The sequence below is a fragment of the Camelina sativa genome, chromosome 19 (genome assembly GCF_030686135.1).
Source record: "Camelina sativa cultivar CO46 ecotype springtype chromosome 19, ASM3068613v1".
Taxonomy (NCBI): Eukaryota; Viridiplantae; Streptophyta; class Magnoliopsida; order Brassicales; family Brassicaceae; genus Camelina; species Camelina sativa.
In genome coordinates, this window is record NC_141898.1 from 26,493,973 (window position 1) to 26,516,492 (window position 22,520).

A 22,520-nucleotide genomic window follows, 5' to 3' on the forward strand; every position below is an offset into this window, starting at 1 on the left:
ATATAAAACTTTTTTTTTGGGAATTGGATTAATTGTAAAAACTATGTTTTATACAATGATAAAATAGAAAAATGCACTAATAAAACAAAATTAGAGAAATTTTAAATCTAGGATAGGCTTATAAATGTTTAAATTTAAATCGTATGGACTTAATTGTATAATTGTATGGTGTATTATTTTTGTCATCTATGCATCTATGCATGGTCACGTTGCTTGATTTATGAGCTCGTCCACAATGGGAGTGTCGAGTCGCACTTGCACGGTGACATATTCTGATCGCTGCACTTGTAATGACAACATATCCCAATTATATTTCAATCACCACCTAAAACCTGGTTTTTCGGTTGTTGACAAAACAGAAGGAACGCTTGATTGGGATGCACGATTGAAGATTTCACTTGGAGCAGCAAGAGGACTGGCTTATCTGTTGGTTTAAGCTTGAGAAACAAGCAAAGTTAAGAAGAGTTAAGGCTAATCCTACCGAGTTATGGAATAATATTAGCTCAAAGTTTATTTAGGAGTTATCTAAATAAGTAATCCTAATACAATTGGGATTTGGTGTTAGAATTCTCTATCTATATAAGGAGGTGTCAAAACTGTGACACAACTTGTGAGAGATTAGAGAGTTTAAGAAAAGCTTTAGTTTTTGAGTTAGTTTTCTAAAGCAGTACAAGGTTTTCTTAAGAGAGTTTATTCATAAGATACTATCTTGTTTAATTCAATATTTGGTATCAGAGCATTATTGAATTTTTCAATCTAGTATCCTTGAACTAAAGGAGAGGATCTTTTTTCTCTTCAAACAAAGTTTTCTTTCACAACGATTACAAGAGAAGTTGCTCTTGTTTGAATTTTAAAACATGGGAGACGTAGAAAAAGATGCAGGCGCCATTGTTGATGTGCCAAACACAGTACGAGAAAGCTATTCATCCTCAATTCAATGTCCAATGCTTAATACCACAAATCATATTGTATGGTCTATGAGAATGGAAATTGCTCTGCGAATTCACAAAGTGTGGGAAGTCATAGAACATGGATCTGAGAATGAAGAGAAGAACGACATGGCTAAAGGTCTCCTTTTTCAATCCATACCAGAGGCTCTAATTCTACAAGTAGGTAAACTCAACACTGCAAAAGCCGTCTGGGAAGCAATAAATTCAAGACATGTTGGTGCAGATAGGGTCCGAGAAGCACGACTGCAAACTTTGATGGCTAACTTTGATTGACTAAAGATGAAAGAGAACGACAAGATCGATGATTTTGTTGGGAAGCTTTCTGAGATATCCACAAAGTCTGCAGCCTTAGGAGAAGATATTTAAGAACCAAAACTTGTAAAAAAGTTTCTTAAAAGCTTACCTCGGAGACGTTACATACACATCATCGCTGCCCTTGAACAGGTCCTTGACCTCAATGCAACTAGCTTCGAAGATATTGTAGGCCGACTTAAAGCTTACGAAGAGAGAATATGTGATGAAGAAGAATAGAAAGAAGAGGATCAAGGGAAACTTATGTATCCTAACATGGACTCTCAGTCTTTCCAAGGAAATTCAGGTGGTTTTAGAGGACGAGGACAAGGCGGTGGAAGATTTGGTGGAAGATTCGGACGAGGAAGAGGTCGTGGACAGTTTGGTTATCAACGGAGGGATAAATCAAAGATTGTATGATATAGATGTGAAAAGGTTGGTCACTATGCATCAAACTGTCTAGATAGATTGCTAAAAATGCAAGAAACAGAGGAAAATGAAGATGACAACACTCATGAAGCTGATTAACTAATGATGCATGAAGTTGTTTATCTCAATGAGCAGACGGTAAAGCCGAGCAAGATGGAAAAGCACTCTGCATAAGATAGTGTCTGGTACTTGGACAATGGAGCCAACAATCATATGAGTGGACACCTTAACTATTTCGTTAAGCTAGACAAGAATGTTACAGGTAAAGTACGGTTTGGGGATGACTCTCGCATTGACATTAAAGGAAAAGGGTCAATTCTGTTTGTGTGTGCTAATGGTGAGAAGAAAATTTTGAGTGAAGTCTATTTAAATAGCAACATCATAAGTCTTGGTCAGACAACATAATCTGGATGTGATGTCAGGATGAGGAGAGATTATTTAACCTTATATGATTTAGATGGAAGGCTATTAGTAAAAGCAAATATATCAAGAAACCGGTTATATAAGGTGGTTATGGAGGTTGAGACTACTTGTTGCTTACAGGTCAAAGATACTAGTGATTCCTCTAGATGGCATGCCAAACTTGGACACATTGGAAGTGAAGGAATAAAGACTATGCTACGACATCAGATGGTCACAGGGATACCAAGTTTTGAAGTTGACAGAAATTTGTGTTCGTCATGTTTGCTCGGAAAACAATCAAGAAGAGTGTTCCCAAAGGCAACATCTTACCGTGCTTCTCATGTGTTTGAGCTTGTTCATGGAGACCTTTGTGGACCCATCACACCTACTGCACCAGCTGGAAATCGATATATATTTGTTCTAATCGACGATCATTCAAGATATATGTGGACATTACTTTTAAAGGAGAAAAGTGATGCTTTTGAGAGGTTCAAAAGGTTTAAAGCAATAGTTGAGAGCAAGAATTAGGGGTGGAAATAAAAACATTCAGAACAGACCGTGGTAGGGAGTTTGTGTCAGGAGAGTTTAACAGGTTCTGTGAAGTTTCAGGTATACAAAGACATCGAACAGCTCCTTATTCTCCACAACAGAATGGAGTTGTGGAAAGAAGAAACATAACTTTACTTGGAATGACTAGAAGTATTCTTAAACACATGAAAGTTCCAAACTACTTATGGGGAGAAGCAGTAAGGCATGCTACTTACCTCATAAACAGAGTACCAACAAAGGCATTGACTGCACAAACTCCATATGAAGCGTATAAAGGTAAGAAGCCAAACTTGGAGCATCTGCGTGTTTTTGGCTGTATTGGTTATGCGAAAACAAAGACTCAACATTTGAAGAAACTAGATGATTGAGCAAGAGCCTTAGTACATCTTGGTACAGAACTTGGATCGAAAGCCTATTGGTTGCTTGAACCACTGAAACAGAGAATAGTTTCTGATAGGCTCAAGATTGTTTTTGGAGAATTTGGTAACAATGGAATAAGGGAACCGGTTGAAGTGGAAGAAATAGAGACTTATGATGCAGCCAAAGACAAGACATGTGACAATGATGTTATTACGATTGATGAAGATCTAGCTCATAATGTTAATAGCAGAAAAGAAGAATCTGTTAAGATTGATGTAACAGAAACAGAAGAGAAACAACAGCAGAGTCTAGAACCACAACTTGCAATACGAAAGTCATCTAGAATCTCGGTCAGCCCAAAATATCTTGATGATTGCGTTCTTTCTGCAGAACTTGAGGAGGATTACTCATTTTTAGCTGAACTGGAAAGCGAACATCTATTACTGGCACTTGATGAAGAACCGTGGGATTACCAGGAAGCAAAGGAGTTGCAGGTGTGGCGTGATGCTTGTGACGAAGAGTTGTCTTCGATAGTTAAAAACAAAACTTGGATCTTAGTTGATCTTCCACTAGGAGCAAAACCGATTGGGTTAAAGTGGGTTTTTAAGATTAAACGGAACTCTAATGGAAGTATTAACAAGTATAAGGCACGACTAGTAGCAAAGGGTTATGTTAAGAGATATGGTATAGACTTTGATGAAGTATTTGCTCCAGTAGCATGTATTGAGACCATTCGCTTAATCATTGCATTAGCGGCTTCACGCGGATGGGAAGTACATCATTTGGATGTGAAGACAACTTTCCTTCACGGTGATCTGAAGGAAGAAGTTTATGTTTCTCAGCCTGATGGTTTTGTGGTTGCAGGAAGTGAGGGAAAGGTGTATAAACTAAGCAAAGCCTTGTACGGTTTGAAACAGGCGCCGAGGGCGTGGAACACAAAGCTAAATCAAACTCTTAGAGATTTAAAGTTTGAGAAGTGTTCGAAAGATGGTGGGGGAGCACCTTCTTCTAGTGGCTGTTTATGTCGGCGATTTACTTGTCACAGGTTCTTGTTTGAAGATAGTTAAAGATTTTAAAGTTGGAATAGCTGAGAGTTTTGAGATGAGTGATCTCGGAAGGCTTACCTATTACCTTGGGATTGAAGTGATTCAACATGATAATGGTATTTTGTTGAAACAAGAAAGATATACTAGAAAAATTATAGAAGAAGTAGGGATGAGAAAATGTAATGCGGTACTTACACCCATGGAGTCTGGTCTAACTATGTCCAAAGCACAAGGAGAAGAGGGTATACAAGAAAGGACATATACAAGAAACATTGGTTGTCTCAAATACCTGCTGCACACTCGACCAAACCTTTCTTTTTGTGTAGGTGTTTTGAGCAGATATATGCGTGAACCTAAGGTGTCTCATGGAACCGCACTAAAGCAGATACTCAGATACCTACGAGGAACACTTTCTTTTGGTCTCAATTTCACCCGATCAGAAGGAGCAGAGTTGGTCGGTTATAGTGAAATCAGTCGTACACGTTTTGATGAAGCAGGCTTGGTTGGTTTCAGCGATAGCAACCATAATGTTGACGAGGATGATGGGAAGAGCACCACTGGCCACATCTTTTACTTTAATCACTGTCCAATCACATGGTGCTCACAAAAACAAGAAACTGTGACGATTTCTTCTTGTGAGGCTGAGTTCATGGCGGCTATAGAGGTTGCAAAGCAAGCTATATGGCTTCAGGAGCTACTTGGGGAGATTACTGGACAGGATAGTAAGAAGGTGCTAATAAAGATTGACAACAAATCCACCATAGCGCTCACGAGAAACCCTGTCTTCCACGACAGAAGTAAACACATACACCAAAGATACCATTTTATCCGAGAATGTGTTGAAAATGGACTAGTAGAGGTAGAGCATGTACCTGGAAGCAAGCAGAAGGCTGATATACTCAAAAAGCATTAGGGAGGATTAAGTTCTTGGAGATTCGAGAACTTGTTGGTGTAAAGGACACAACAAAAGAAAAGATCAAGCTGAAAGGGGAGATTGTTTGTTTAAGCTTGAGAAACAAGCAAAGTTAAGAAGAGTTAAGGCTAATCCTACCTAGTTATGGAATAGAATTAGCTCAAGGTTATTTAGGAGTTATCTAAATAAGTAATCCTAATACAATTGAGATTTGGTGTTAGAATTCTCTATCTATATAAGGAGGTGTCAAAGCTGTGGCACAACTTGTGAGAGATTAGAGAGTTTAAGAAAAGCTTTAGTTTTTGAGTTAGTTTTCTAAAGCAATACAAGGTTTTCTTAAGAGAGTTTCTTCATAAGGTACTATCTTGTTTAATTCAATATTATCTCCATGAAGATTCAAATCCCCGAGTAATCAACCGTGATTTCAAGGCTAGCAATGTTCTCCTAGAAGATGACTTTACCCCAAAAGTCTCTGACTTTGGACTGGCGAGAGAAGCAACCGAAGGAAGTCAACATATTTCAACTCGAGTCATGGGGACCTTTGGGTAAATTTTTGTTTTTTCTTCAAATGTGAAGAATACAGACACTGTCTATAGAAGGCGGACTTACATTGACTACCTTGGAAATAATTGCAGGTATGTGGCTCCTGAGTAAGCAATGACAGGGCATCTCCTTGTTAAAAGCGATGTCTATAGTTACGGTGTGGTAGAAGACCGGTAGACATGTCTCAACCTTCCGGAGAAGAAAACCTTGTGACATGGGCGAGACCCTTACTAGTCAACAAAGAGGGCCTGGAGCAACTGGTGGACCCTGCATTGGCTGGAACCTACAACTTTGATGACATGGCGAAAGTGGCTGCTATTGCCTCCATGTGCGTCCACCAAGAGGTCTCACACATACCATTTATGGGTGAAGTTGTGCAGGCATTGAAACTTATATACAACGATGCAGATGAGACCTGTGGTGACTATTGCAGCCAAAAGGACTCATTAGTACCAAACTCTGCTGACTTCAAAGGCGATCTGGCTCCATCGGATAGCAGCTTGTGGAATTTGACACCTCGGTTAAGGTATGGTCAAGCTTCGTCGTTCATAACCATGGAATATAGCTCCGGACCGCTAGAGGACATGGTGAACCGGCCTCACTCTGCCTCTAGCATTCCAAGAGAAGGATCACCAGACTCGCTTACGATTTGCAGTGTTCCCTCTACTAGTGCCAGTCCTGGAGAAGTCATTGCAGAGATTCCCTCTAATCCACAGTCAAAGGTAAGCCTAACTGACTCTTTTTCTGATATATATATTTTTTTGTTTAAGCAAGTTAACTATATTTTTACCTCTGTGTAAGCCGGCTAAGTTTCAGTACTCGTATCGAACAATATTGTCCATCACAGATGGTCGATGGTATTATAATATGAATTTCTTGACCACAAGTAGGATCACAGAGACAAGGACAAGGGAGGGGATCACGGAGACAAGGACGAGGAAGAGGAATCAGAGAGACGAGGAAAAGCAAAGGGAATCACATAGACAAGGAGAAGGAAGAGGAATCAGAGAGACGAGGAAAAGCAAGGGGAATCACATAGACAAGGAGAAGGAAGAGGATCACAGAGAGAAGGTGAAGGACATGGATTACAAGGTTCGAATGTTCAAAGCTAAGTTGGCAGTTTGTTCTATGAATGTCTGAACAATTTGTGTTATTTATGTTACGTTTTGAACGTCTCAATTAGCTTGTTGCTTTACTGTTCAACATTCATGGTAGCAACAAGCCATGCTTCCTCCCGGTCTGTGTCTTATGTATATTCTGATTGTGTATATACACGGATGCTTTGTAACATCTTGTGATGGGGAGAATGTTGGAGAAACACATGAGGATGATTCATATTCAAACACACTTTGTTCATAAATGATTTTGTATAAGATTCGAGAATCGTGATTCTTGCGATCAAGTCGGACTATTTAGAGTATTATGTTAAGGTTTCACTTAGCCCAACTCACAATGTAACAACCCGTCCCGTGGACCCCCTAGCCCCCCGCTACCTTGCCCCCATAGGACCCAAGCTGGCCCTACAAGGCATCGATCCTAACACCTCATTGTTGAATGGAACTATTCATCCAAATTCACAGTGATGGTTTAGGATCGATGCCCTGCAGGACCAACTTGGGATCCATTGGGACGGCTAGCGGGGAGCTAGCAGGATCCACGGACGGTCCGTTGGGACAGCTAGCGGGGGCTAGTGGGATCTGCGGGACGGGTTGTCACACACAAGAAATGTCAGAAATGAAATCATTACAAATCGAATAATAACAACACGTTCTCAAATAGTAAACACGAAAGGATAATGATCGTTTTGGCAACAACGAGTTACAAAACGAGCAACAGGCAGATCTCATAGCGGTCGCCACCATCAAGCACGCAGGCTTGTCCAACACACAAGACAACGGGCCTGTTCTTTTGTTGATAATTCACAAGCAGAACATCTAAAAGAAAAAAAGACATAAACTGACAAAAGGGTTATGTAGGAATGAGGTGTAATGTCAGCAATTTGAAAATCAAGACACAAACAATACTGTCTAGTGTCGTGTCTGCAATCTGAGAAACTCTTGCTGTCATCGGGGCTTCTGTAAGAATGAAGTGCAGTCAGAAACAGAATCACTTTCTGTTAAAACCTTAATCAAGACTACTTTGAGTCAGTTCACAATTTGCAATTAATAAAAGAGAAGAGAGGGGAATTTGAACTCCGTTGGTCCCGTGTACAACTAAAGTTAACTAAAGTCACTTAAACCATGGTCAACTAAAGTTTGCGATTTTAAGTGTACAATCTAGAGTTGAAAACTTTTTATAACAGTTTTCCACGGAAGCGGCTCAAAGCTTGCAGAAGACTTTTAGTAAACAGAAATACTGCAGAGTAATACCCTAATAATAATAAACAACGCATGCTTAGCAAAGAGAAGCAACATTTGGAAGCAAGTTTAGTAAAGGAACTAGTGACTGAGCTACGATTAATAATGCAGAGTGGAGTCCTAGAGTAATTCTCCATTCATGATCACAGAGTACCATAGAGAGCAAGGAAGTTATATTCTCAGTTGGAAGCAGGATATTTCATGTAAGCTAAGTAGGAGCTTCCAGTTAACAGAACGACAAGAAGTCATAATCAGCGGTCAAAGCACCAGCAGAGGTACTCTGATTTGGAGTAGGAGTTGTTGTACAGCTCTTTTAGCTCATCGAGCTTCATCTTCTTGCTCTGTTTGCACGAGTTGAGACCTTGATCCCGAATTCTCTTGTACAGCCTCATCACAGATACACAGTCCTCGTGAGCACTGTGCTTCCTGCATTGGATCTCATATCCGAGATATGACCTTGTGAGGTACTTGAGTGAATGGCTTACAAGATTGGTCTTCATCAATGGCACGTATTTTGCTGTGTCTCTGAGAAGGAATATACATATACATATATATATTAGACAAAGACAGGCTGGACAAGGGAGATTTCAAGCAAATTAAGGAATCAAATTGTTGGCTAGTACGGGTCTCGCCCATGTCACAAGGTTTTCTTCTCCTGAAGGTTGAGACATGTCTACCGGTCTTCTACCAGTGAGAAGCTCGAGTAAAACCACACCGTAACTATAGACATCGCTTTTAACAAGGAGATGCCCTGTCATTGGATACTCAGGAGCCACGTACCTGCAACTATTTTCAGGTTAGTCACTGTGAGTCCGCCATCTAGACAGAGTGTCTGTATTCATCACATCTGAGAGAAAAAAGAAAATTTTCCCAAAGGTCCCCATGAGTCGAGTTGAAATATGTTGACCTCCTTCGGTTGCTTCTCTCGCCAGTCCAAAGTCAGAGACTTTTGGGGTAACGTCATCTTCTAGGAGAACATAGCTAGCCTTGAAATCACGGTGAATTACTTCACGGAGATAAGCGTTCCTTCTGTTTTGTCAACAACCGGAAAACCAGGTTTTAGGTGGTGATGGATATAATTGGAATATATTGTCATTACAAGTGCAGCGATCAGAATATGTCATCGTGCAAGTGCGACTCGACACTCCCATTGTGGACGAGCTCATAAATCAAGCAACGTGACTTCTGCAGAGCATGTAACCCCCTCTGCTCCACCCTATTTAAACATTGAAAAATCATTGAGATAGACAACAGATCACAAAGACATGTTTTTCAGAAACTGAAGAAGCAACACACGATCCAGCTCACCAAACTCGGCAAGAGCACTCCTTCAGTCCAAAAACAGCAGCTCCTTCAAGGAACACAGAACAAGGACCCTTAGACAAAAGCTTCTTGAATCATTGGAAGCTCTCTTCGCAGCTTTTCATCACAGTCTTTCAGTTGATCAAGATTTTGCATGTAGTCAAGTGCTTCAGAAGTTTGAGGCCAATGAATCCATTCACAGTTAAGGATCTTCGACTGTTTCTGGCAAGAAAAGGCCGTGTTAATATAGAGGATATAGATGAAAGTAGACCAAAACGCAGTCACTGTCAAAATCAAGAAGTCATGTATAGTGATGATAAGCACCAACGCTGAGAGCTTCGTGATAGGATCTCCGATCCATTTCCCTAGAAACAAAACTGAAAAAAAAAAAAAAAAATCTAGATTCTGAAGATAAGCCTCAGTCATATAACTAACTCAGAGAGTAAAACTTAACAAGGTTAAGGAAAACAGGATCAGACTTGTTATCTTCATTTTTGTAACATGAATCTCAGTCTAACAATCAGCAGGGCTAAGATATACAAGAATCTCAACATATGTATATGGGAATCAAGGATTCAAGATGTCAGTTTTACCTGACCAAGTTTCACTAACATATGCATATGGTAATCAAGGAGAACCGTTCTTATATTATAAGGGACACAAAACTACTACAAACTACTGATTCATTCATTTGAAAAAAAAAAATACATCGGCCAGTGTCACTAGACATGAGTCTGCTCTTAAAAAAATAAGGATGGCAAGTAAAATAAGAGATCGAGCAAAGAAATCTCAGTTCAAAAAACCGAAAAAAGAACAGAACACGAACATAGAAAAAGATTATATCTCTCCTCTGTATCAACCAGAGCCAAAATAGTCTTTGCTAGAATTAGATATGGCCAGACTCTTCTGGTGCTCCAGTTTTGGGCAGTTTGGAATACGGTGTCCGAGACCGCCGCAAAAAGCACAACCCTTGACACCGCTTGCATTAGCAATGGTCTCTGCTTCTTCCATTGGATCATTAAGTTCGGCAAGGACAGGCGGGATCCTCTGTTTAGCTTCTTGCAACAAGTGTTTCAAATCAAGCAGAGTGGTTTCGGTTTGGTTCCTGTTTATGAACGTAGTTGCAATCCCAGTTTTCCCACACCGACCAGTTCGTCCGATCCTATGCACATAGTTCTCAATCTCTGCAGGCATGTCGTAGTTGATGACGTGTTGTATATCAGGGAAATCTAAGCCCTTTGAAGCAACATCGGTCGCGACCGGGACGTCTTTTTCACCAGATTTGAAGGAAGAGATAGCGTACTCTCTGTCTTCTTGGTGTTTTCCTCCATGGATGGCCACTGCTTCCACTCCTTTCAGTAACAAGTACTCGTGAATATGATCAACATCAGGTTTGTTCTCACAGAAAATCAAAACAGGTGGAGAGGTTTTCTGGAGGCACTCAAGGAGGTAAACAATCTTTGCTTCTTGTTTGACGTATTCGACCTCCTGGATGACATCATTAGCTCCTCCTGCAGAGCTATCATGATCGTGGGAAGAACGAAAACCAGAGCGTCTTTCCCGAACCGGTGAAGGCAATCCCAATCATATCTCTACCAGACAAAACCACAGGAAGGCCCTGAACTTGGATAGGAGTCGGCTGAACAATTCCCTTCTCATTAAGGGTGTCGAGAAGAGGTCTAGGGAGCTTCATATGATTGGAGGAGGAATATCATCACCGTTAACTATAATATGCCATTGCCTCCTAATCAAATCCATGCGTTTCGTCGACATCTTCCTCCTAATATGCAAAGGGGGTTTCCAGCCAGTTAAGAGAGGCTCTGTATAAGTGATACCTTTGGCTAATTCGCCAACAGACATAAGCGTCTTCTTATCAGATAAATGCTCCATCATCTCCTTCTCTTGTAAAATAATTTGCTCCGTAGCACTCAATTGGGCGGGTACATGTCGCTTCTGCTGAGTTGCTTGAACGAGCAAGCTAGGTTTACCTTCAGCGAGCTTTACCTTTACCTTGTCGGCTTCTTCTTCCTGCAACTCTGACTGACACCTTTCGCCTCTTCTGCAATTGCATCGCTCTACGCTCCTCCACTCCAATATACCCCACGTAACCCTCACCTACTTCCATGATTGATTCAACGACCGAATCGAGACCCTAATCAAGCCCTCAAATCAGCAGCTTTCGCAGATCGCTCCAATCGCAAAACAATTTCTCGCAGATAGATATTGGCCGACCCGGAGATTTCTTAACCCCCGCTTATCGGGTCGGGTCTGTTGGATAATTAATAAAAGAAAAAAGGAAATAAAAAAATATTTAAAAAACAAACCTGAAATTAGCTCGTATATTTTTTTTTGACTTTGAGGTAGGCCACCTATTATCCGACATCCGGTATCCGATCCAGGATCCGCCCACATCTGCTCCAAAAAACCGGATATCCGAGTAAAACGGATTCGGATTCGGATAGTGAAATTGTGTATCTGGGCGGATCCGGATTCGGATCCGGATAGTAGAAAATTTTATAACTGGATATCCGCATCCGTTTTTATCCCAGAATATATTGTTGGACTTTTAATTTTAGTTTGTGTGTTGTATTGGGCTAAGCCCAAAAATACAAAAACTAAACAATACTCACAACCCTAACAACTAAAACTCTCGACAACATAAAAAAAAAAAAAAAAATTCCATCTCTCTTTACTTCTCCGTCGGCGATATCATAGAAGAGGGAGCCGTGATCGAAATTATCTTCTTTGTCTGTTTGATTTCAACTATATTCCTTCTCCACCACCATCTTCTTCATCTTCTTTCTGTTATATCTAATTTGTTCCTAGCCCTCTCTTATGAGAGAAAAACAAGATCGAAGACTTAAAGTGATGAAATTGAAGATCTGGCGGAGAGGAAACTGAAAATCGGATGGATAGGAGATTGAAGATCCGATGCATAGGAGATTGAAGATCTGACATGCTAGAATTTCTTTTGGGGCCAGAAGGAGAGAGAGCAGAAGAGAAGAAAAAAAGACAGACCGGATCCGGTTATCCGCAGATATCCGGAATTTGAACGGATATCCGGATTTTGGATATCCGAGATAAGCGGATCCGGATTCGGATATTAAAATCACATATCCGACAGATCCGTACATCCAGATATGTCCAAAAACATTGGATATCTGGCTCCAATATCCAATCTATATATATGTAATAATAGTAAACCTATTTTTGAGGGACTGCTGATGTCATTTTTTTTATTCAACCGTTGAGGTTGTTTTAATTTTTCATAAAACCAAAATATGAACATATATATATATATATTAAATTCAGTAAATTAATGATCTAGTGTGGGAAGCAGCTTTTGGAATTCAGTGATTGAGAACGATTGGGAGCGATTTGTATGATTGACACCAATCGCTAGCAACCACTACCATACGCAAATGTAGGTAGCCGGAGAACCAGTCAGACCCTAAAATTTGGTTACAACAACATAAATTATGATTTCTTTGCCAAAATGAAGACTCTAGTGTGGAGGAAGCTGGAAAAAAATGTTAGTTAATAACAATTTATGTATACACCTTACCACTTTCCTATTTCATGCAAAGATTTATTTTATCCAATTTTTTTTTTTTTTTTTTTGGCAAAAGAGCTGACTTTTTTTTTTGGTATGGTAAAGAGGACAAAACCTCCCTAAAGTATTAAAAGAAAAAGATTACAAACAAACCCATATGGCAATCGCATCCCCTCAAGCATCCTCCATCAAAACAGAAAGAAGATCCTCCGGGCAAGTATCAAACAATTGTAAGCCTGATGGATGAGCGAAAGCATAGTTTGCTAACCCGTCTGCAAGATGATTAGCTTCATGGTACACATGCGTAATCCGAACTGACTAGTCCTTTGAAAGAAAGTCATAGCACAGATGTACTAGGAAGGATAAGGGATGAGAATCAAGAATCCCTGTCTTTAGAAACCCAACTACCAACTCTGAATCTATTTCCAGCTCCACATGAGTTATCTGCCGCTCCCATGCAAGATAGAGTCCATAATACACCCCCCCCATAACTCCACCAAAGGGACCGTACAATAGCCTATATTCAACGCAAATCCATGGATCCATCGCCCCTCACTATCCCAAAGAGGTCGTCGGTTCAAATCCAGATTATGTAATATTTTATCTCAGATTTCTTTTCTTTTTTCTAAAAAAATATATATAACATGGTGTTGGAGACAAAAGATTGCTTTGCTTTGAAAGTTCATATAAAACAAAAATCGTAGTTACTCTTAATGAAAACATTATGAAATTTCGTTTTCAATTTTTTAAACGAATGTAAAACTTGTTTTCATTTTTCAATTTTTTTTGTTGGCATCTACCAATTACTGACCACAAACTTTTTCATCAAGTTAGCCTATGGCCCTATACTAACACCTCCTGCACTCCAACACAGGGAAATATACAAAATAATCAAAAGCAGGTACCAACGGAAGATAATACATAAAGTTTTTTAAAAAAATTGTCTTGAATCATGATATAATACATAAATTTAATAAAAAAAAACTAAATTTTGTTTTCTGCATATATTGTGATTCAAAATTTTTGAAATTGACTTATATTACTCAATTAATATATAATTTTGTGTGTTTATCGTCTCACGCCGGCTAAAAATGAACAGAGATTGAATCATAGTCATATTATAAATAAGATCAAAATGAATCTAAATTTGAATGAGGAAGAAGTTTCACTTAATAAGCACCTAAAAATTAAATTTTGTAGATGGTTTAATTCCTTTTTATGTTGACCTTTCTAAGCTGATCCATCTATATTAACATTTTCACAGCAGTTTTGGCAAACAAGGCTTGAAGTTGGAATTTATTTACAGCTTATGCCATTATAATTAGATATCTTTAAAAATAAAATTATAAAACAAAAATATTGATTTAGCTGTTTTCCATTAACAAAAACAAAGATTTCCTAATTTATCTCCTTATTAAACCTGAAATAAATTTTTCCATTTTCATTTTCCTAAAATATCTCTACAAAATTTTTATAATAATCGATTTCAAAATATAAATTTATGTGGAGCCAATAAATCAGCTACATTTGATGTTCTACATTCAATTCTAAAATATAATTTTTTTTCCGAATTTCTATATACCAAATCGTATAAAGAAACAAATTAATGGCTTAAAATAATCAAAATTAATCTAATAATATAAACTTGGCATATTCCCATATATATATGTGTATTATGCGAATATGAAATCCCTAATTAGTTGCTAATGCGTTCAATCTGTTGCGTGAAAAGGTGGACATATTCAACTTAATTTCACGCCTATAAATAATGTTGACCCCTATTCTCAACTTAGCATCACCAACGATATAAAAAGATGTACCTATTTGCTATGCTCATTTGATAGCTGCACAGATGGAACTGTGATGAAATATGTAGAGATGTCTAAGACTTCTTCAAACCATGGAGGGATCATCGAATCTGGGGCAGTCCTTGTGCCTCCCATGCCACAACTGAATGATAAGGTTGCAACCTCTATGTTCTTTTGTTGATGGAAAACAGACTTTTTAAAGTTTTTATGCTTTATAAATGCCTCTCCCCTTTTTTTGTTTACTCTTCTTTGGGTTCAATGCTTCTTATTTTATTTTTGGTCTACCCTTCAAATTCACGGGTTATATAGCTTTACGGATTTGGATTAGTATTAATGTAAATTTGAAATATTATTATTTTTCGGTATATTACAGGTTAAATCCTAATATTAACCATCAAAATACACTTATACAATTTTAAACACTAAATAAAACATACAAAATTAACAAACAATGTAGCTTATAATTTTCATATTTTTGTGTAAATATATCATCTTGCGGTGTATTGCGGATTAAAATCTAGGTCATTTAAAAAAAAATACATCGGCCAGTGTCACTAGAATTGGATGACTATAATATGTCATTGCTTCCTAATCAAATCCATACGTTTGGTCGAAATCTTCCTCCTAATAATTCGGATCAAACAAAGAACTGAGGTACAAATTTTCTCCCGAGACAAAACTCCTTAGAGAGAAGAGAACGGAGACAACGCAGCCATAAACAAGAAGGATAACCTCTTGTGCCAACCAGCAAAAAGATTAATTAAGAAAGCAAATGCACCAGATTCACCATAATCTTTCTCTAAACTAACAATAAATCATTTCGCTCACACCACATACACTAATACGCATGCCTTGAACCGGTTTCGATGGTTACCAAAAGCGGCTTAAGGTCTCTTTATTTGAGCCAATTATCTTTTATATTTGAAAAGTTATTTTTGGTGGTATGTGATGGTTGTGAATCCGAGAGATCGTATATAACTATTTCTTTAAATATTATGATCCCTGAGTAAGATGATCATGAGAACTCAAGGGTGAGAATTTTAGGGGATGTATTCAATTTGACATTTTAAGTGATTTGTATAAAATTTATAAATTTTATATTATTCAATCATGAATTTTAAAAAGTTTATTAAAATTCACTGTTATTGAACTGATGATTTAAAAATCTACATTAAAATCCATTGTTATTCAAAACAGTTTGTGGATTTAGATTTTAATAAGTTTTAGGGATTCATGAGGATTTGAGAGGATTTATTTAGTTAAAAATACATAAATCCAAATCTCATGGTTTTAGGTGAGATTTGGAAGAATTTTACTATAAATCATATCAACTTCCGTAAAATCTATCAAAATTCCAAATTTCCTAAATAACATAAAATCTTCCAAAATCATGGTTTCAATACACCCCCTTAAAATGTTTCTTTAAGAGAGGTTTGTATCTTGAGAAAAAGTTAGATACTATATCAATAGTGTTGAGATACAAACAATGTCCCACATCTGAAGATTAGAAAATAAGTTTCTAATATATAAACCAAGACCAACTCCAATTAGTATGAGGCTTTATGGGAAGGAGCCCAATAAAAAATCCGTGAGGGCTGGACCACTTGAGCCCAAAGCGGACAATATCATGCTAATATGGGAGTTGGCTTGGGCTTGGAAAGCTCAACCATTGGTATCAGAGCCTACCTCGAAAAGTGGACCTAGGAGAGTGGGTGTGAGCTCTGTGTGGGAGGATCTCTAAAAAAGATGACATGATTAAGGGTGCCTCAAGAATACTTCAGGAAAAAGGGGTACCGGAGCCTGGGTACATGGTTTGAGGGGAGGTTTGTTGGGATACAAACAATGTCCCACATCTGAAGATTAGAAAATAAGTTTCTAATATATAAAGTAAGACTAACTCCAATAAGTATGAGGTTTTTTGGGAAGGAGCCCAATAAAAAATCTGTGCGGACTTTGCCACCTGGGCCCAAAACGGACAATATCATGCTAATAGGGGAGTTGTCTTGGGCTTAGAAAGCCCAACAAATAGGCTCAAGGAACAACAAAGAATTGCAATGAAACTTTAGAGTAAACCGAAACTTTAACATGTGAGAATAAGAATAAATTATCTTGAAACTCTCTTCTCGACTGCCACGGACATCACTAATAGCTAGTTTTTCTCTCTATATGCAGTAGAGTATGACACTGACACGCCAAGTTTTCTCGACTGCCACGAACATCACTAATAGCTAGTTTTTCTCTCTATATGCAGTAGAGTATGACACTGACACGCCAAGTTTTCTTCCAACAAGACAAATTAGACTTTTATGAGCTGGGGTCTCGAATTACTAGGAAAATCTTCATGCAAAAGGGATAAAACCCATCGTGGTGTGCTTTTCCTTTTGTAGCTTGTACTAGAATGATGCTTTGCGACTCGTAAATACCATTTATACCCTTCTATTTGATTTTCGACATTATTATTCCTTATATTACTTTTTCCAAATTGTCTGTATAACGTTATTGTCTCCGAGAATTCAACAATTTTGGCCTGCTTAGTTATTTATCCTGTTAAAAAATACTTTCATCATTTTTTAGTAGGGTGAATTAGCTCAATAACCAAAAGAAAAAAACTATAGTAGTAAATAACACTATATTTAAAAAAATTAAAAGATTAGGATGAGGGCAGTGCAAAATTACCAATGGTGGTGGAGGCAGTGGTGGAGGACAGTGGTGGTTGTTGGTCGGAAGCGGTGGCCGGCGACGGTGACCGGAGACCAATGACTGGAGATGGTGGCCGGAGGTGGTGGCCGAAGGTGGTTGGTCGGCAGTGGTTGGCCGGAGGTGGTTGGCTGGCGGTGGCTGACTGGAAGTAGCTGGCCGGAGGTAGCTGGTCGGCGGTGGTTGGCCGGAGGTAGCTGGCCGGAGGTGGTTGGCCGGCAGTGATTGGTCGGCGGTGGTTGGCCGGCGGTGGTTGGCCAGCGGTGCCTGGTCGGAGTGGTGGGTGGTGGCTGGCCAGAGCGGTGGTTGGAGTGGTGGGCTGTGGCTGGTGATGGTGGTGTAAGGGTGATGGTAAAAAAGATAAAATTGTCAATAATACACAAAATATACCCTATATAACCTTTTGATGGTTATAATGGTTACCAAGTTAAATATAATTTTTTTGTGTGTTACTTTTGCCAATTTTCCTTTTTAATACTTTCTTTCATATGAAAAAAAAAACATCCACGTGTCTAAATCAGGCAGGAGATGGAATAGATATGGTCTTTTCCTTCTCATACGGGCTGCTTAACCAAGCTCTTAGCCTCAACTCAAGGGATACATAAACTCCGAACCCTTCAAGATATACTGTGAATTGTGATGATCCTTGGCTATTGTGCGTATATGATAAAGTTGGAGAAAATAGTAAATGCATAAAGAGGGAACCTATGTTAACCTTATCGAGAAACTGAACCAAAGAAACTTTCTCATGTCTCTTTGATGTTGAATTTAGATTAATAGTTGAAATATGCAGAAAATCTATTAAGTAAACATCAATTTGAGAGAAACGGAACATTACACAAGATAACATCTACTTGAAGTATTAGAAAAACAAGGGAATCCAGTCTCAGTTAACAAACAATGGTGACAAAAGTAATAACTCATACATTGAAGTTAACGAGGCCATGTGTTTGAATGAGGTTCCACATTGCTTCCAAGTATGTTCGGCGGAGGCTAAAACAGAAGTACGGTGTGATGCAAAATAAGAAAAGAGGGAAGAGCAAATACTACCCCAAATACTGTAGCTTGAAATCAGAGAGAGAAGTAACTGCTGAAACAAACTGGTCCATTCCCAAATACCATGTACTCAATCTGCACCAGAGAATCAGGTTGTTATACGTAAGAAGAGAAACATTAAAGAGGCTAGCAGTGAAATCAGCTAAATGCAGCATGCTAGATGTGCACACCTTTAATAAGTAAAAGAGTAGAGATCAGATAAACCTGCCACAGTTTTTCTGCCTAAAATGGTAAGGAGTGTGAATTCATGCGACAGTTAGGGCAAGTGTTATTAAGCCTATGCCACTTCCTGATGCAAGATCTATGAAAAGTATGTCCACACTGTATTGTCCTGCACTTTGTTGTTGGTATATTTTTACTTATAAACTAGATTAGGACCTGCGGTACACCGCATGACAAAATTATTTATAACTAAAATATTTAAATTATAAGTTGTATTTGTTGGTTAAATATGTTATAATTATATAATAATTGTTAAATAAACCATATAATACCGCAATATAATTTATTTTTTACATAATATTTATTTACCAGTTACTCCGAAAAAATAATTTTTTACAAACACCTAAATGTCAGATTCTGGATCAACAAACAAAGACACATGAAAACAAATATAACCAAACCATAAAAGCCTCATCGTTGATTCCGACCTTAATCGGGATATTAGGGACTATCTCAGCAGGAATAGCTGACTGAGAGTCTTCACCGACTACTACTCTCACCTTAAGCGAAAGGGAAACAGAGAGAAAAAAGGGGTCAAGCTCTTGCTTGGTTCTTTTGCTTGTTAAGGAGACTAGAGAGCGCTCATTTGCTCTCCTTATTAATAATATAATATATATATATATATAACTAGATTAGGCCCGCATATTAACGTGAATATAAGAAAATATGTAAATTTTAAATTGTATTCAAAATATTAATTTTATTTCATTTGGTTTTTTTAACCAGATTTAGAGTTCACACACTCCATCTTGCAATACAATTTTTTTTTGTATTTTACATGATAATAAAATTAGATTTTAATTCTATGCATTCAATCCCAATAAGTAACACTTATAATTTTCATATCAAAAAAATGTGCATTATATCAAATTTATATCTTACTTCATATTTTTTAAAAACTAAAAATTAATAAAACATAATTCTGAAGAAAACTGAAAACTAAATGTATCTTTTATTTGAAAAAGTAACAATATCTTAAATATATTTATTTCATATTTTGTAATCTCATACGTAATAGTTTTACTATTTGTCCAACTAATTTTAAATAAAACTATACTAACATTATCATAAATTAATCGAAACTTCAAAGACGTTATCATGAGAAAATTATTTGTTTATGTAAAGGTGAATATCTACAATCCTTTTTCTTTTAGGATTAATAATTGACAGTATAATTTATTTAATTAATTGTATAATTTTCTTAATTCTTTTTCTTATAGAATTAGTAATTTAAAATTAGAATAAGTATTATTTTTACATACATATATGAACTATCTTTTTATATTTATTAAATTGTTTAAATTTTTAATTTCTTATAATTTACAAATATGTTAAAACAAAGCTTTTGTATAACACATGACAAAATCTTTAATTGTTAAAATTGACACGTGTCGCGATCACATTAGTTACTAACTTTGAAAACCAAGGTTTATATAACAACATAATATTAAATAAGCTATCAAATCATTCACCGATTAAAAAACTTAAGAAAGTTACATTAATTTCTTATTTTTCTTATATTATGTTAATAACTAATTTTAACACATTAAATCTTTTTATACTTTAATCATTTTCTGTATAAATTTCTTTTTACTATATTATTATAGTAAATAATAATTTTAATTAAATTGCAAATATTTTCCTTATTAATTGCACATATTTTTCTTATTAATTGCACATATTTTCCTATTGAAATTAGTAATTTAAAAGATAACTTTCTTATTATAATTAGTGATATAATATATTACTTTTGGTTTTATATACTTTCAAAAATATTAATTGTAATCCTTTTATTTTTAGGATTTTTTAATTTTCTTATAAATATTAAATATTTTCTTTTCACACATATTAAAATATTATCGATATACTTGACACTTGTCGCGATTATATGACTTACTAACTTTGAAAACTAAGGTTTATATAAAAAGATTTTTTTTTTTGTTTTTTGTTAAATACCATTATTTCCCTTGACAATATCATGTGAGTCTGTCTCTCTACTCTTTAACATCTCAAATCTATATATAATAGCAAACCCACTTTTTTGTGTCAATTTTAATCCAATAGATGAGATTAGTTCTACTTTTCCATCTAACGGTTTAAAATTATTAATGACTCCAACCGTTGCAAATTATTAATCACGTTTTTTCATCTCACCCCATCTTTTGAAAATCACACTTCTTAATTTTTGCATCTCTTTGTTGTACCTCCATGTTTCAAAAATCACATCTATTAATTTTTACACATTTTTATGTTACACCTCTATGTCTTACACCTCTTTGTTGTACCTCCATGTTTCACATCTATTAACTTTTACACCTTTTTATTTCACAACTCTATGTCTTCCACCTCTTTGTTTATTATATATAAACTTCTCTGGACTACATAAACAAGTTTCGAAAAATTGTAGTACTAAATAATACTAAATAATTGTTTTATTGAAGTGTTTTTTAACTAACAAACATCAATCTCTAATTCAAGATAATTTTATATTTTCGCTGCGAATGACCTGTTAGTGTTTCTTCACCGAACCTGTTAATTTATTTTCAGTTAGCTTATTATTACTGTTAGATACGGTGGAACAAAATATGAGTTTACGTGGCTTTTTAATTTGTTAGATTGGAAAAGAGTATAACATTTAAGCATATAAAGTTTATAAGAGAGGCATGATTACATGCAGTAATGCTAGAGCTATGGATAAGCCAAATTTTTTTAACAAACATGGTATAATTTTATATATGTTCTATTATTGACTTATTTAACCTATTTTTTTTTTTAACAAACATGGTATAAATGTAAAAAATCTTTTATTTTTGTTATGTAGGATGTCCATTAGATATAAATGATCCAGGTTCATTTCCATTTTTTTTTGTAAATAAAGATTTTAAAATTTTAGTTTAATTTTATTTTTTTATACTTTCTGGATATTAAACATTTTGATAATATATAGAAATATTACAAATGAGCAGGGAAATTGAAAGTGCCGAAGAAAAAGCCAGACATACTTGTGACAACACAAAATCAAATTCTAGAAAGCCTAAGCACGACCAAATGACAAGTCAAGTTAGGAAGAAAAGATCTACTAAAGGTAACTTATTTAGTCTTTGATGACTTTCTAATTTGTATATACAATTTTTTAAAAACATAATGTATAACAATCATTTTTAGAGTGATATGGAATCTGTCCAAAAAAAGAAAAGCAAGAAATTTATAAAAAGAGTTTAACCCAAAAAAGAAAACATCAAAAGGTGAGACGTTATTATCACTTGTTCACCACATCGACTTCATTTTCAATGTCGTTGATTGAAGAACATGATGGTACCAATTCATATACATAAGTGGGAAATCAATTCCTAATATATGGTGGTTTTGTACGTAATTACGCAAAACGAAAAATGTCAGGAAACCTAGAATTTGCAATAAGAGATATATTAAACCCATTAATTAGTTACTACTCACTTGAAATGGGAGTATGAGGTTTCATAATAAAATATATCAAACAAAGGAGGATATACGGAAATAAACTTCTCACCACTACTGAGCGAAAAATCTCCATTAGAGTTTTTTTTTCCAATAATTGTGTTTCTTCGTCGTACCCCCATCTTTTAAAAACCGCACCTATTAAACCCTTTGTTAATGATCTCAAAAGTTGCAATGTTTCGGACCAACAATTGTGTTTCTTCGTTGCACCCCCAGCTTTCCATGTTGGCACCCGTTAGTTTTCACACCCTTTTGTTTTACACCTATTTATTTATATAAAGTTGCAAAGTTTTGGTCCAACAATTGTGTTTCTTCGTTGCACCGCCAGCTTTCCATGTTGGCACCCGTTAGTTTTCACACCATTTTGTTTGACACCTCTTTGTTTATATAAAGTTGCAATGTTTTGATCCAACAATTGTGTTTCTTTGTTGTATCCCTAGCTTTCAATGGTTGTACTTGTTAGTTTTCGCACCTTTTTGTTTCACACTTCTTTGTTTTCACACTCTTTGTTTTTTTATATATATATACAGATTTTTATAGACTTTGAAAAACGTTTTTGTTCTTT

The 22,520-nt window shown here is 36.4% G+C and overlaps 1 long non-coding RNA gene and 1 pseudogene across 1 annotated transcript; both read right to left on the reverse strand.

The window, feature by feature from the left end:
• Positions 1-8,412: 8,412 nt before the first annotated feature.
• LOC147921063 (uncharacterized) lies at positions 8,413-8,882 on the reverse strand. The gene is made up of 2 exons (XR_015591233.1): positions 8,748-8,882; positions 8,413-8,620 (listed from the first exon to the last, which is right to left on the reverse strand). It is a non-coding gene; the product is annotated as an uncharacterized LOC147921063 (long non-coding RNA).
• A 964-nt stretch (positions 8,883-9,846) lies between these two features.
• LOC104766808 (DEAD-box ATP-dependent RNA helicase 35-like) lies at positions 9,847-11,399 on the reverse strand (annotated as a pseudogene).
• Between the last annotated feature and the right edge of the window lie 11,121 nt (positions 11,400-22,520).